General features: G+C 34.8%; 1 protein-coding gene and 1 pseudogene across 5 annotated transcripts in view; one reads left to right on the forward strand and one right to left on the reverse strand.

The window, feature by feature from the left end:
• EYA4 (EYA transcriptional coactivator and phosphatase 4) overlaps positions 1-10,601 on the reverse strand; it is a 228,315-nt gene that overhangs the window by 157,353 nt on the left and 60,361 nt on the right. The window lies entirely within an intron of this gene.
• LOC111737183 lies at positions 180-298 on the forward strand (annotated as a pseudogene).

Consider the following 10,601-nt stretch of genomic DNA (forward strand, 5'->3'; position numbering starts at 1 on the left):
CAAAAAACAAAATCTTATAGACATAGACAACAGTTTAGTGGTTACCAGAGGGAAAGAGAGGAGGGAAGAAAAAGGTAAAAGTGAAAGCCCTCCCTGCTACATCATGAGTAAAGTATGTGTCCTAAGACTCAGAACCTAGAGTCAGCCTGACAGATGAAAATCCCCAGTCTACAACTATGCTGAACAAGCCTGATCCCATTGATCCCATCTGATCCCATCTGATCTCAGAAGCTAAGCAGGGTTGGGCCTGGTTAGTACTTGGATGGGAGACCACCTAGGAAGACCAGGTGCTGTAGGCGTAAAAAAAAAAAAATTTAAATTAAGGGACTGTAAGCTGACAAGGTCCTTGCAAGGGTTGCCTCTCTTAAAAAAAAAAAAAAGGAAAAAAAAAAAGAAAGAAAATCCCCATTCCACCATTCTATGCGATCCAGAGCAAACCATTGCCCTATCACTGTAAAATGGGCATATCTGCCAGATAAAGCTGATAGAAGACAGAACGAAATAATAAATTATGAAAAACTTTGTCTAGTGACATAAGAAACTCGCAATAAATATTAGCCATTATTTTGTAAAAAGGATAATAAAGAATTGCACAAATAAACAGAAAAGAGAATAATTCTAGAATATCCTAAGACTGTAACTTTGAGTCCTCAGGGTTTCTAACCATAAGATTTTTAAATATAATAAACTGTATATCCCGAGAAAAAACCATTTTCAATTGTTACTAATTCTATCTAAAATTTTAGAACAGGTATAAGATGGTTTATTGATCTGAGTAAGCCTGCCTCTGATTACTTTAATGCTAATTCCAATTATTTATTTGTATTCTTTTTCAAGCCTCTGAAACTGTATATTCTAAGTACATGTTAAGAAAGATTATATAAGTATTCCCTGGGGGGAGGGGACTTTATATCAAATTTTAGCCCAAAGTTTGACCAAAATTAAAATTATTTAAACCTATAATTAAAAAAAATAAACTATCATATCTTTGGAGCACATTGGAGACAGAATCTAGAAAGCTCAAAAGACTAATGAATAAACCAGTAACCTCAATTAACAAGCAATCATTGCTCCAAAGCAGTTTCCTGTCATAACTATTAAGCCTGACTCAGTCCCCACAGATGGGCTACTGTGAGTGCACTTAACTGAGGAAGGAGTGAACAAGTGAATTGTCTGTTACCCATGCAATCTCCACCTTCACATTCTCTGATTGAGGGTCTACGTACTATTAAGTCTTCCATTCCAGATAACGAGCGTTGGAATAACTCTGAATTAGAAACACTCTTTCTTTATGATGTCTTTATGTTCCCTTACGCATTACATATTGTACATAAATAAATAGTAAAATATGTCTCAGCATGCCTGGAAAATTGAGGGAGAATCCAATGGATAGACTATTTTTATTTCTTGTGCCTTTTCCACAGAATCGCTTTTCTTACAGTTTACTGAATTAACAAATTCACAATTTAGTTACTATCGTGCTCAATATCAATTTTTAATATGCAGCTAAAATATGACTTTATAATGTGAGCATGTACTGTTACTTATTACTAAAACATATAAAAGAGAAATGCCTGGTCAATAATCTCTTTAAATATGCTGTTCTCCATATTCATTTGTTTTATAACAACATGAATGGTGTAAACTTTGATAGTGTTTATATGTTATTTCATATATCATATCATCAGAACTGAGAAACTTACTGGCTTATCTCTTAAAAATGACATTAATGAAAAATAAGGTTGATAATTGACAAAGTTGATAACATATCTTTGGAGGTTAAAAGTTGATTAAGTAGGTTTGAGATTTACATTTTTAATTAAAATACTTTAGTAAATCAATTATATGTGTGTGTCTGTGCAAAAACCGAAGTATCCATATCCTTCATAAGATTATGGGAAAGTTTAGTTTATTAAGAGAGATTGGCTACCACAAAATAGAACTCTTCATAAGACAGAAGTGGCAGATACCACATCTCATGATCTTTGCCACTTCACTTCCATGTAACAGCTGCAGTATCTAATTAGCATACTATATAGAAAGAGTGTGGTTAATGATTTTCTTTCTTTCATAGAATAACTTTACATATTTTTTCTTTTAAGCTGTTCAATTCCATTATTCATTTTTAAAAGCTACATAATATCATAGTTATATATATATACACAATTATAAACACAGCATGTCAAGAGCTAACAATTTCACCTAATTAAAGAAACATGAAGGATTATCTAGTCTCTTTTTAGAAGTGAGACTGTTTCTAAATGGAAGCCATCTATCTAACTAGATTAAGTAAAGAAGGGGAAAAAAACCCAAGGTATTAATGGCATTTTTAGGAGATAAGCCAGTAAGTTTCTCAGTTCTGATGATATTGATTATGGAGTAATATTATAAAAATGCCATAAAATTTTATATAATCAACGTTGTTATAAAATAAAAATGAAATGAGTAAACAAAGAGATGCAACTTTGATATGATAAATATTTGTTAGAATCCACAATTTGAGTTATGTATACATGCATACTTGTATGCAATATTATACTGAAATACGTTTCATTTATATAATCTATAAATGTATAATATGTAATATATATAATATTTATATCAAGGTGATCATTTCAAATGTCATTTCATTTAAAAATACCAGCTTTTTCTTACCTAATTGGTTTATTAACCTAAAATTGATAAGGTCAAAGAATAAATGGAATCAAATCAGACTGCAAAAGTGACCTAAAACCTTGTCCAAACAGGCAAGATTGAAATAGTTTAATAAATCTTATAAGCAAAATCAAAATTCTGAAAAAACTGAAACACTGTTTTGGACTCCTTAATTTGCAAAACTACATTTTTGAAAAATCAAAAAACACCAAAAATCTTTTCAAAAGGAAAAGGGGCATAGTCATCACTTTTTACATATACTTGAAAACACAGGGTCTTAGATCTACTCCAGTATATTTCGTATGTGGAAACCTAAGACCTGCAATAAGTCACATATGTTATGTCATCAAGGGCCTGGGTCTTCTGACTTCCAGTTCAACGCCCTCAGCATATAATTGTGCCTAACATTTTGAGAGTGTACAGCACATGCTTATCTCTTTTTCTACAATTCTCTGTTTTGATATCTTCATCTGTACCCATATTTAATGATCTCTTGCTCTCTCTCCTCACCTCAAGAACAAGAGATTACTTTTATATCAGGGTATAACAAAGCCAAAGTAATGATTTCTTTAATAATAAATATAATTTGTTGATAAATAAGGGCTATCAAATTATAAGACTTTTCTGGCAATATTTTTCTGATGAGCAAATAATACCTTGCACATATGAGTCTATAATCTTTTATTTCCCACTCTATCAAAAGAAAATATTTATAACTAACACGTAAACCCTTCTTACTCATATGTAAATATGTATAAATATTTATGAAAAAATATAGTTCCCTTTAACTCAGACCACAATCTTCCTCTTCTATTTTGAAACAGCAATCACTATTTCAAATAAGGAAAATGAATGTGTAAACACTTGTAGGTGACAAACTAGTGACATTTGTTATCATTAGTCATTGCCAAGTCTATTAAAGCATGGACATTGGAATATAGTTTACCGGTGAATGTACATGGAGAGGGTGATGGTGCTAGTGATGGTGGCAGAGGTGGGGGTACCGTTGGACTAGAGTGGGGCTCGTTGCTAGGGAATGAGACCATTATTGTCCTAGGACATCAGCTGAAACAGTCCGAGTGTAGGACCAAGGCCTATGTCAAGAATGAGAAAATGGAAGAAGAGGGCTGAGACTCAGAAATGGCAGATTAGAGACAGAGTACAAGAGTGTCTAAGTAAGAAATGAAAACCAATAATAAATCTTAAGATAAGTCAGGACCCATGCCAATAAACTGCTGAGGAGTCACGTGCAGAAACCGTATTTGCTAATGGTAGAATGTTGTTGTGCTGTATCTCTTCACAATTGAACTTCTGTTGGGTTGGCCTAAAGTTAAGCTTTTCTTAAAGAAGTTATTCCTTCATTTCCCTGGATATCTGCACATATTCTATAACATTCTGTAAAAGATTTTAAAGAAGATCAATTTACTCTCCACCTCTTGAGCAGAAATCTATAAAGCTAATAAATCAACTAGCATAAAATAGCCATTAATCTGTAAATTTTCATATTTGTGGCATATTTTCATATTTATATTTAACCTACAACATAAACAAAAATTCATTCTATCAAAATCACAAATATCAATAAGTCCAATATAGTTAACAGTGTACAGAATACAAAACTACTGCAGTGGGTACAAATAGGAACCAAGTCTACACCATATTAAAGAAATATTTGCATCAAAACATAAGGGAATTTTGTCATTAAAATAAATTAGTGCTGTTTAGTTTAAATCAAGCCTACTTGATGGTTCAGGTATACACTGAATAAATATTTCAGAAATCCCAGAACTTACTTTCAATAAGTCCAATGTATGCCTTAAGCCAAGTTCAGTTAAGTTCATAAAAATATTAGAAACCACATGTATTACAGTGGGTGCCTTAAACTGGACAGAAGCTATATACCTTGTTATCAGGTAATCCTGGGTAATAAAGGACCTAAATTTAGATGCTAACTCTAAAACAGCCTCCCCCTCTTTCTGCCCCTTGATTTACCTGCTGATCTGTATCTGTTTCTCTTTCCCCCAGATGGGCCTATATAACTGTCTTGGAATTCAGCCCAATTGGTTAGACCTTGAAAATGAGTCCAGTCTTCGTGAAGTCCTCCTGGGAATTGGAGCTGCCTGTGTACCAAACTTACCTACTGACTAGAATTCATCTTTAGATGTACGTCAGCCCAAAATGACTTCATGGTACCACCCACCTGACCCCACCTCGCCACAGAAGAAACCCACAGGTGTTGGTTCCAATCTAGACTGGTCTCAATTTCAACTCACTTTCTGAGATTTTATTATCTAAATTTGGGGCTCAGTCTTAGTCAGTCAATTGCCCTAAACCGTGATCATTGTGGGTTAATGATCATATGTCAGTCAGCGCTTTTAGAATCCTGCATGTTTCAAATGACCCTTCAAGATATTCTGGAGAAAATTCAGTAGCATCAGACCACATATTGTCATATAATTAATCTGGAATTTGACTACAAGAAGACATGTTACAAAAGTAAACAGGTTGAAAAAGTTTATTCAGTCACTTGGGGAGACTGCTGAAAATCAAATTTCAATAGACACTATCTATTCCACATTATCTCACTTGTTGAATGGCAAGCTTATTTTTCCCCCTTAAGTGGTAGTTGGCTTAAAGCCACCATCCCCATTAGCTACATACTTGGTGAGAAACAGTGGAAATTTTTTGTCCTGCTTATCTAGAAATCCTGCTCTCCTTTAGTCATTTGTGAGTCAATGTTTTCTTTTTTAATTCAACTATTGCAAAAGTCCTTTGTTACAAGGCTAGAAAAAATTTTTCTAAGTTCTGTTCAATGCTACACCTTTAAACTAGAATTTATTATGACTGTTTTCATATGGAAGTCCATAAAGCTAAATCCAACTGGAATATAAATTTTACTGTTATAGTGGACTCTACAAAGGACTCAACTGTTAATGTTTCATCAGTATCTATCAGGAAAGTATCCAGATTAGTTCATATGGTGAAGTAGAAAGAACAGTGGCTTTGACCAAAAGGTGGCATGAGTGTCAATCCTGGCTTTACAACTTACCTTTATAATTTAAATTACCATATAGGTTAATTTCATCCACGTGTTCATCTAATCATTTATTCATTCAATTAACATTCAATGGATACCTACCATGTTTCAGGTACTTTGTAGGTACTCAGGGATAAAGTATATACAAAACAGACAAAAACTTCTGCTTTTTGGGTGCTTGCATTCTAGTGGAGTCAGATAGACAATAAATAAGTGCACAAATAAAATGTACGGCATGTCAGATGGTGTTAAGGGCTTTGAGAAAATGTAACTGGAAAGGAGATTAAAGATGATTGGGGTGGGGGAAGCAAACCTCATTAATAAGGTGAAATTTGTACAGAGACATCATAGACGTGAGAGAAGGAAATCTAAGTGTAAATAGGAGACAAACATTCCAGAGGATGGATGTGTAGAGTCCCAAGGCAGAACTGTGCTTTGAGTGTCTGAAAACACAAGGAGGCCAAGTGGCTGCAGAGGAGTGAGAGGAAAGGGGCTTGAAGTTGAGGTCAAAGGGAGTGGTGAAACTGATGATTATCGAGCCCTGGAGGCCAATAAAGATGTGGTCTTTTCCTGTAAGTCGTATGGGAAGCCACCGGAGGGTTAGAGCAGAGGAGTGGCATATGATGTAAGTTTTCAAAGGACTCGCTCAGGCTGCTGTGTGAAGAAAGAAATCCAGAGAGGTAAGGGAACACACAGGAAGTCTGTGCCACTAATCAGTCTAAAATTAGAGGGGCTGATAAAGAGGGGTTAGCATGCAGATGGTGAAGATTTAGACAACACAGTTTGCTGATGGACTAGATTTTAAATGGAAATTGCCTAACATAGAGCCCAAAATTTAGGAAATAATGAAGTCTAACTCCTCCTACATTTACACTTGCTGTGGTATAGACCCTGGACACGAATTCTGGATTTGAGCACTCCGAAAACACATTTTAAGAGAAGGTATTCCAATCTTCCAAAGAAGGTTTTGCAAAATGAAGCACTAGATAATAAACACACCAAACAGATGCCTAGGCTACCTGAAAGAGCTGCATCGTGGAAATGTGAAGAAAGGAATTAGAGTGACCTTGAAAGCACTCCAGGTCAAACATCCTCAAGCCCTTTCGAATGGCATGAGTCCTGAGAGAGATGTACATGTGCAAAGGGTAAAAGCAGAAGAGGAACCATATTTGTACCCAGAGGGGTGGTCCAAAACCAATTTGCTAAAGTATGGGATACGAGATTATATAAACTGTTGTTCTGCTTCTACATTCTGTTTTTGTCTATAACCACAATCCCTCCAGTAAACAGAAAGGGTGTGGAATGAACTTTTGACCATGCATTAACTCGTTAAGCCTATGCACACTTTTAACATTGGTGACACATTATTTTTTTTAACCAACTTCAATGGATATAACAAATTCTGATATTGTGACTTAATATCTCATTCTAAGTCTTCCCCACCACCTTATACTGACCTCTACCCACACTGGTTGCTAAATTTTACCAATCCCATGATCAGTCTTCCAAACTTGCCTGATGGCTTCAGCAACTATTTTACACACCTCTGTAATCCATCCTTGGCTATCATCCCTTATGATTCAACACCATGTTACTGACCTTTTCTGCTTCTGGATGCATAGTCCTTCACAGTCTCACAATGACTTCCCAGTTCTTTTCCACTTTAGCTACCTATAAACCCCTATCATCAAAGCTCGAAATCTTAGTAGTCCCTCTCTAAATACAAGCTCTCCCTTATCACTTCAGAAACCATATTTCCACTGAACATTTTGCCCTAATTGCAGACTATCGGACCCTTCTGGATTTTGTGTTCCATTAGGCAGCCAAGAATCCATGATCATCCTTTCAAAGGATAATCTTACCAATAAGCAAGAATGACTTTTCCTCCTCATTCCTCTTGCATATTTCTATTTTCTCTCCAGGAATGACCTCTGCTTTGCAGACACATGTAATCATATTTCCCCCAATTCTAAAAAAAATGATATTCTTCCACTGATGTTTCTGTACCCCTTCCGGCCACTTAAACCAGTCTGACCTAACTGCAGCCATCATACACCTGTTGGTCTTTAAAGGTAGGTAGCAAACATGCTCGTGTTCACAGAGACTGCTTAGATCCTCTGAAGCTACAGCTCCACTCATTCCATCAGCAATTTGGACTTGGTATCAGAACTTGTCTCCTTTAGAGACCTAAAAAATTGCAACTGGGTCTAACCTGATGGACCTCGATACCTTGCGCTGCTTCAACAGAAGTCCCCAAAACTGTCCCTTTTCCTGGCCATTTATAGTCAATTCCTTAAACAGACTATCCAAACTTACCAAATGATAATTTGGTCAACAATGATTTGTGCAAAGACATGTGACAAATCTGTGGTTCAGTTTGCATAAAACCCATGTCTTTTGATACCCAGCACAATGCTTTTCTTACCACATCCTGCATTCCCAGCATTGATTTCAGCACCTAATAAGGTCTTCTGATGGTGAAAAAAAAATGGCTTTAAATTTATAAAAGAGACAAATGATGCTCAGAAGACATCATCTTCACAGAATAAGCATGATTCTTAATAATTTGTATTTTTAGTACATAACACATCTATCTGCCTATTTCTGAGATGACAAAAAGACGTTATTGGTGATCACTTTCTAAATTTTACTGTGTTTGTGTGCATGTACGTATGTGCTTGCGTGCACACACACAAAACTGCATGGTTTCAGCAAGAACTAAAATTGTCACCTCTCCTGCAATCATTGTGCCACAGTTAAGTTAAGCACTACCAAGTGCATGACCGCTGTTTCCTAAGAAATTATTTTAAGGTGCAAATATGGTAGTGAGTAAAAATATAACATAACCAAAGTGTTGTATCAGGGGCCATGGTCTTATGACACATTATTCATCATTTGTTTATAGATACAGCTATAAGAGAGGCTAAATGGTTATGACATTTAACTGACTTCTAGAGGTAAAAATAAAAGACTTATTTTTTTATAAATTTCTTTCCATGTGAATTAAATAGAGACTTTATGGAAAGAGCTATCCTGGAATATAAATACACATTCAGGTGAAATGAAAGAAACCATCCAGTTACCTCTTGTTGAATAAATATGGCAAAATATATGTGGACAGTGCAAAAGCACTACACAAAAGGCACGAATGTAAGTTAAGTCTAAAATATGCATGAATTATAAATATCAAATGCTAGTGAAATTACAAATGACATATTTTTTCTTAACTTATTAGATTTTTTTCTAATGTTTTCAAAATGAGTATCTATTACTTGTGGCAGTAATATTTTGGTTTTATTTTTCCTAATGATACATTCAGCCAATAAAGCAAGCTCTAAAGTAAGCATTTGGCTTTTCCTAATCCCTAGAGAGAATTAATGTTAACTTTTATATTTGGAAAAATTCTGAAAAAAAATACCTTAAATAATATTTTACATAATATAGCTTCATAAAGAATAAACGGTGCAGAAAAATGCTTTAAAAATTTTTACCATTGGAATTCATTTAATTGTCTGGAAACTGTTTTAAGTGAGAGCAATTAGGAAAGTATACCAAATCAGTGCTATTTTGTGCAGTATTTTCTAAAGGTTTGTTTTTCCAGTCAAACTACACTTAATAACCCGATATAATCAAACGAAACATTTCCACCTTAATTTCTCAAAATATCTGAAACCCATTATGTCTAAAACCAAACCTCAGATCTTTTTTCTCAAACATGTCCACTTTCAGAGTCCTGATCCTCATGTCTAACACCAACATTCTTCCAGTTATACAAGTCAGACATCTAGGAGTCATCCATTACACCCCTCTCTGTGTCACTTCCCATTAATAATATAATATTACCTCCTAAAGTTTATTTAATTTTTCACATTTTATGCTTCTCTCATCGCCACCATCCTGGTACAAAGCTGTCATACTATCTTATATCTGGTGTACTGCAAAGAACCTCCTAATTGATATTCCACGAGCCATTCCTTCTGTGTTAAACACAAACAGTATTCGTTGCAGGCACAATCAACCCTAAGTCTCAGACTCGCAGTGGAGGTGTGTAGGGTTTCAGATTCATACCACAAAACACACATTTACACTGCTGACGTGATTACATTCCAGGTGTTCAAGACCTGGAGGACTTGGCAGCTTTGGGCTTGTAGGTATTAGGTTGACTTTCTGAAAAGGTAAAGGATCGGCCCACCAGCTATACTTTCTCATGCACCAGGAACCCTGTGACCAGATGCACAGACTGAGTCAAGTAACTTACCCAGCCTACTAATCCACTCTCTCCCTCTAAATTTTTATTATAAAAAATTTCATATACACACACACACAAAATGGAAAGAATAGTGCAATGAACACTTAGATATTCTCTTCCTGGTTTTCAAAATTTGGGGGGTACATACCCAGAAGAGGGGTTGTTGAGTCATATGGCAATTCTATTCTTAATATTTTGAGGAGCTTTTTTTTCAAGTTTTTAATTTTATGTCTTTTTAGTGATCTAGATCAATGAACTACCTTAAAAAAAAAAAAAAAAAAAAACCCAGAAATGTAGAAAGCCGTCTATCAGTTCTAGTCATGTCTAAAAATAACTTTCCTTTCTTTGGTGGAATAAAGAATTCTCTCATAACAAACATACTGTGTCAAAGCAAAAGTGATGTAAAATGGTCAATTAAAGCTTTGATGATATTTGTACCCCTAAAATTAGCTGAAGACTATTATTTATTGCCTATATCCATATGTAGCTCAGTTATTGGCTGGATTTTTAAATTTCAGCAATGAAAGGAATTCTCAACAAAAGTTAAACAGATACTAAAATATTCTTTTTCATAGATACTACTTCTAATATTTTTATTAATATTCATAACTTTCAAAGTACATAATAGAGCCTTAATAAAATGAATCTTAATAAAATAGA

The sequence above is a fragment of the Pteropus vampyrus genome, unplaced genomic scaffold (genome assembly GCF_000151845.1).
Source record: "Pteropus vampyrus isolate Shadow unplaced genomic scaffold, Pvam_2.0 Scaffold24, whole genome shotgun sequence".
NCBI lineage: Eukaryota > Metazoa > Chordata > Mammalia > Chiroptera > Pteropodidae > Pteropus > Pteropus vampyrus.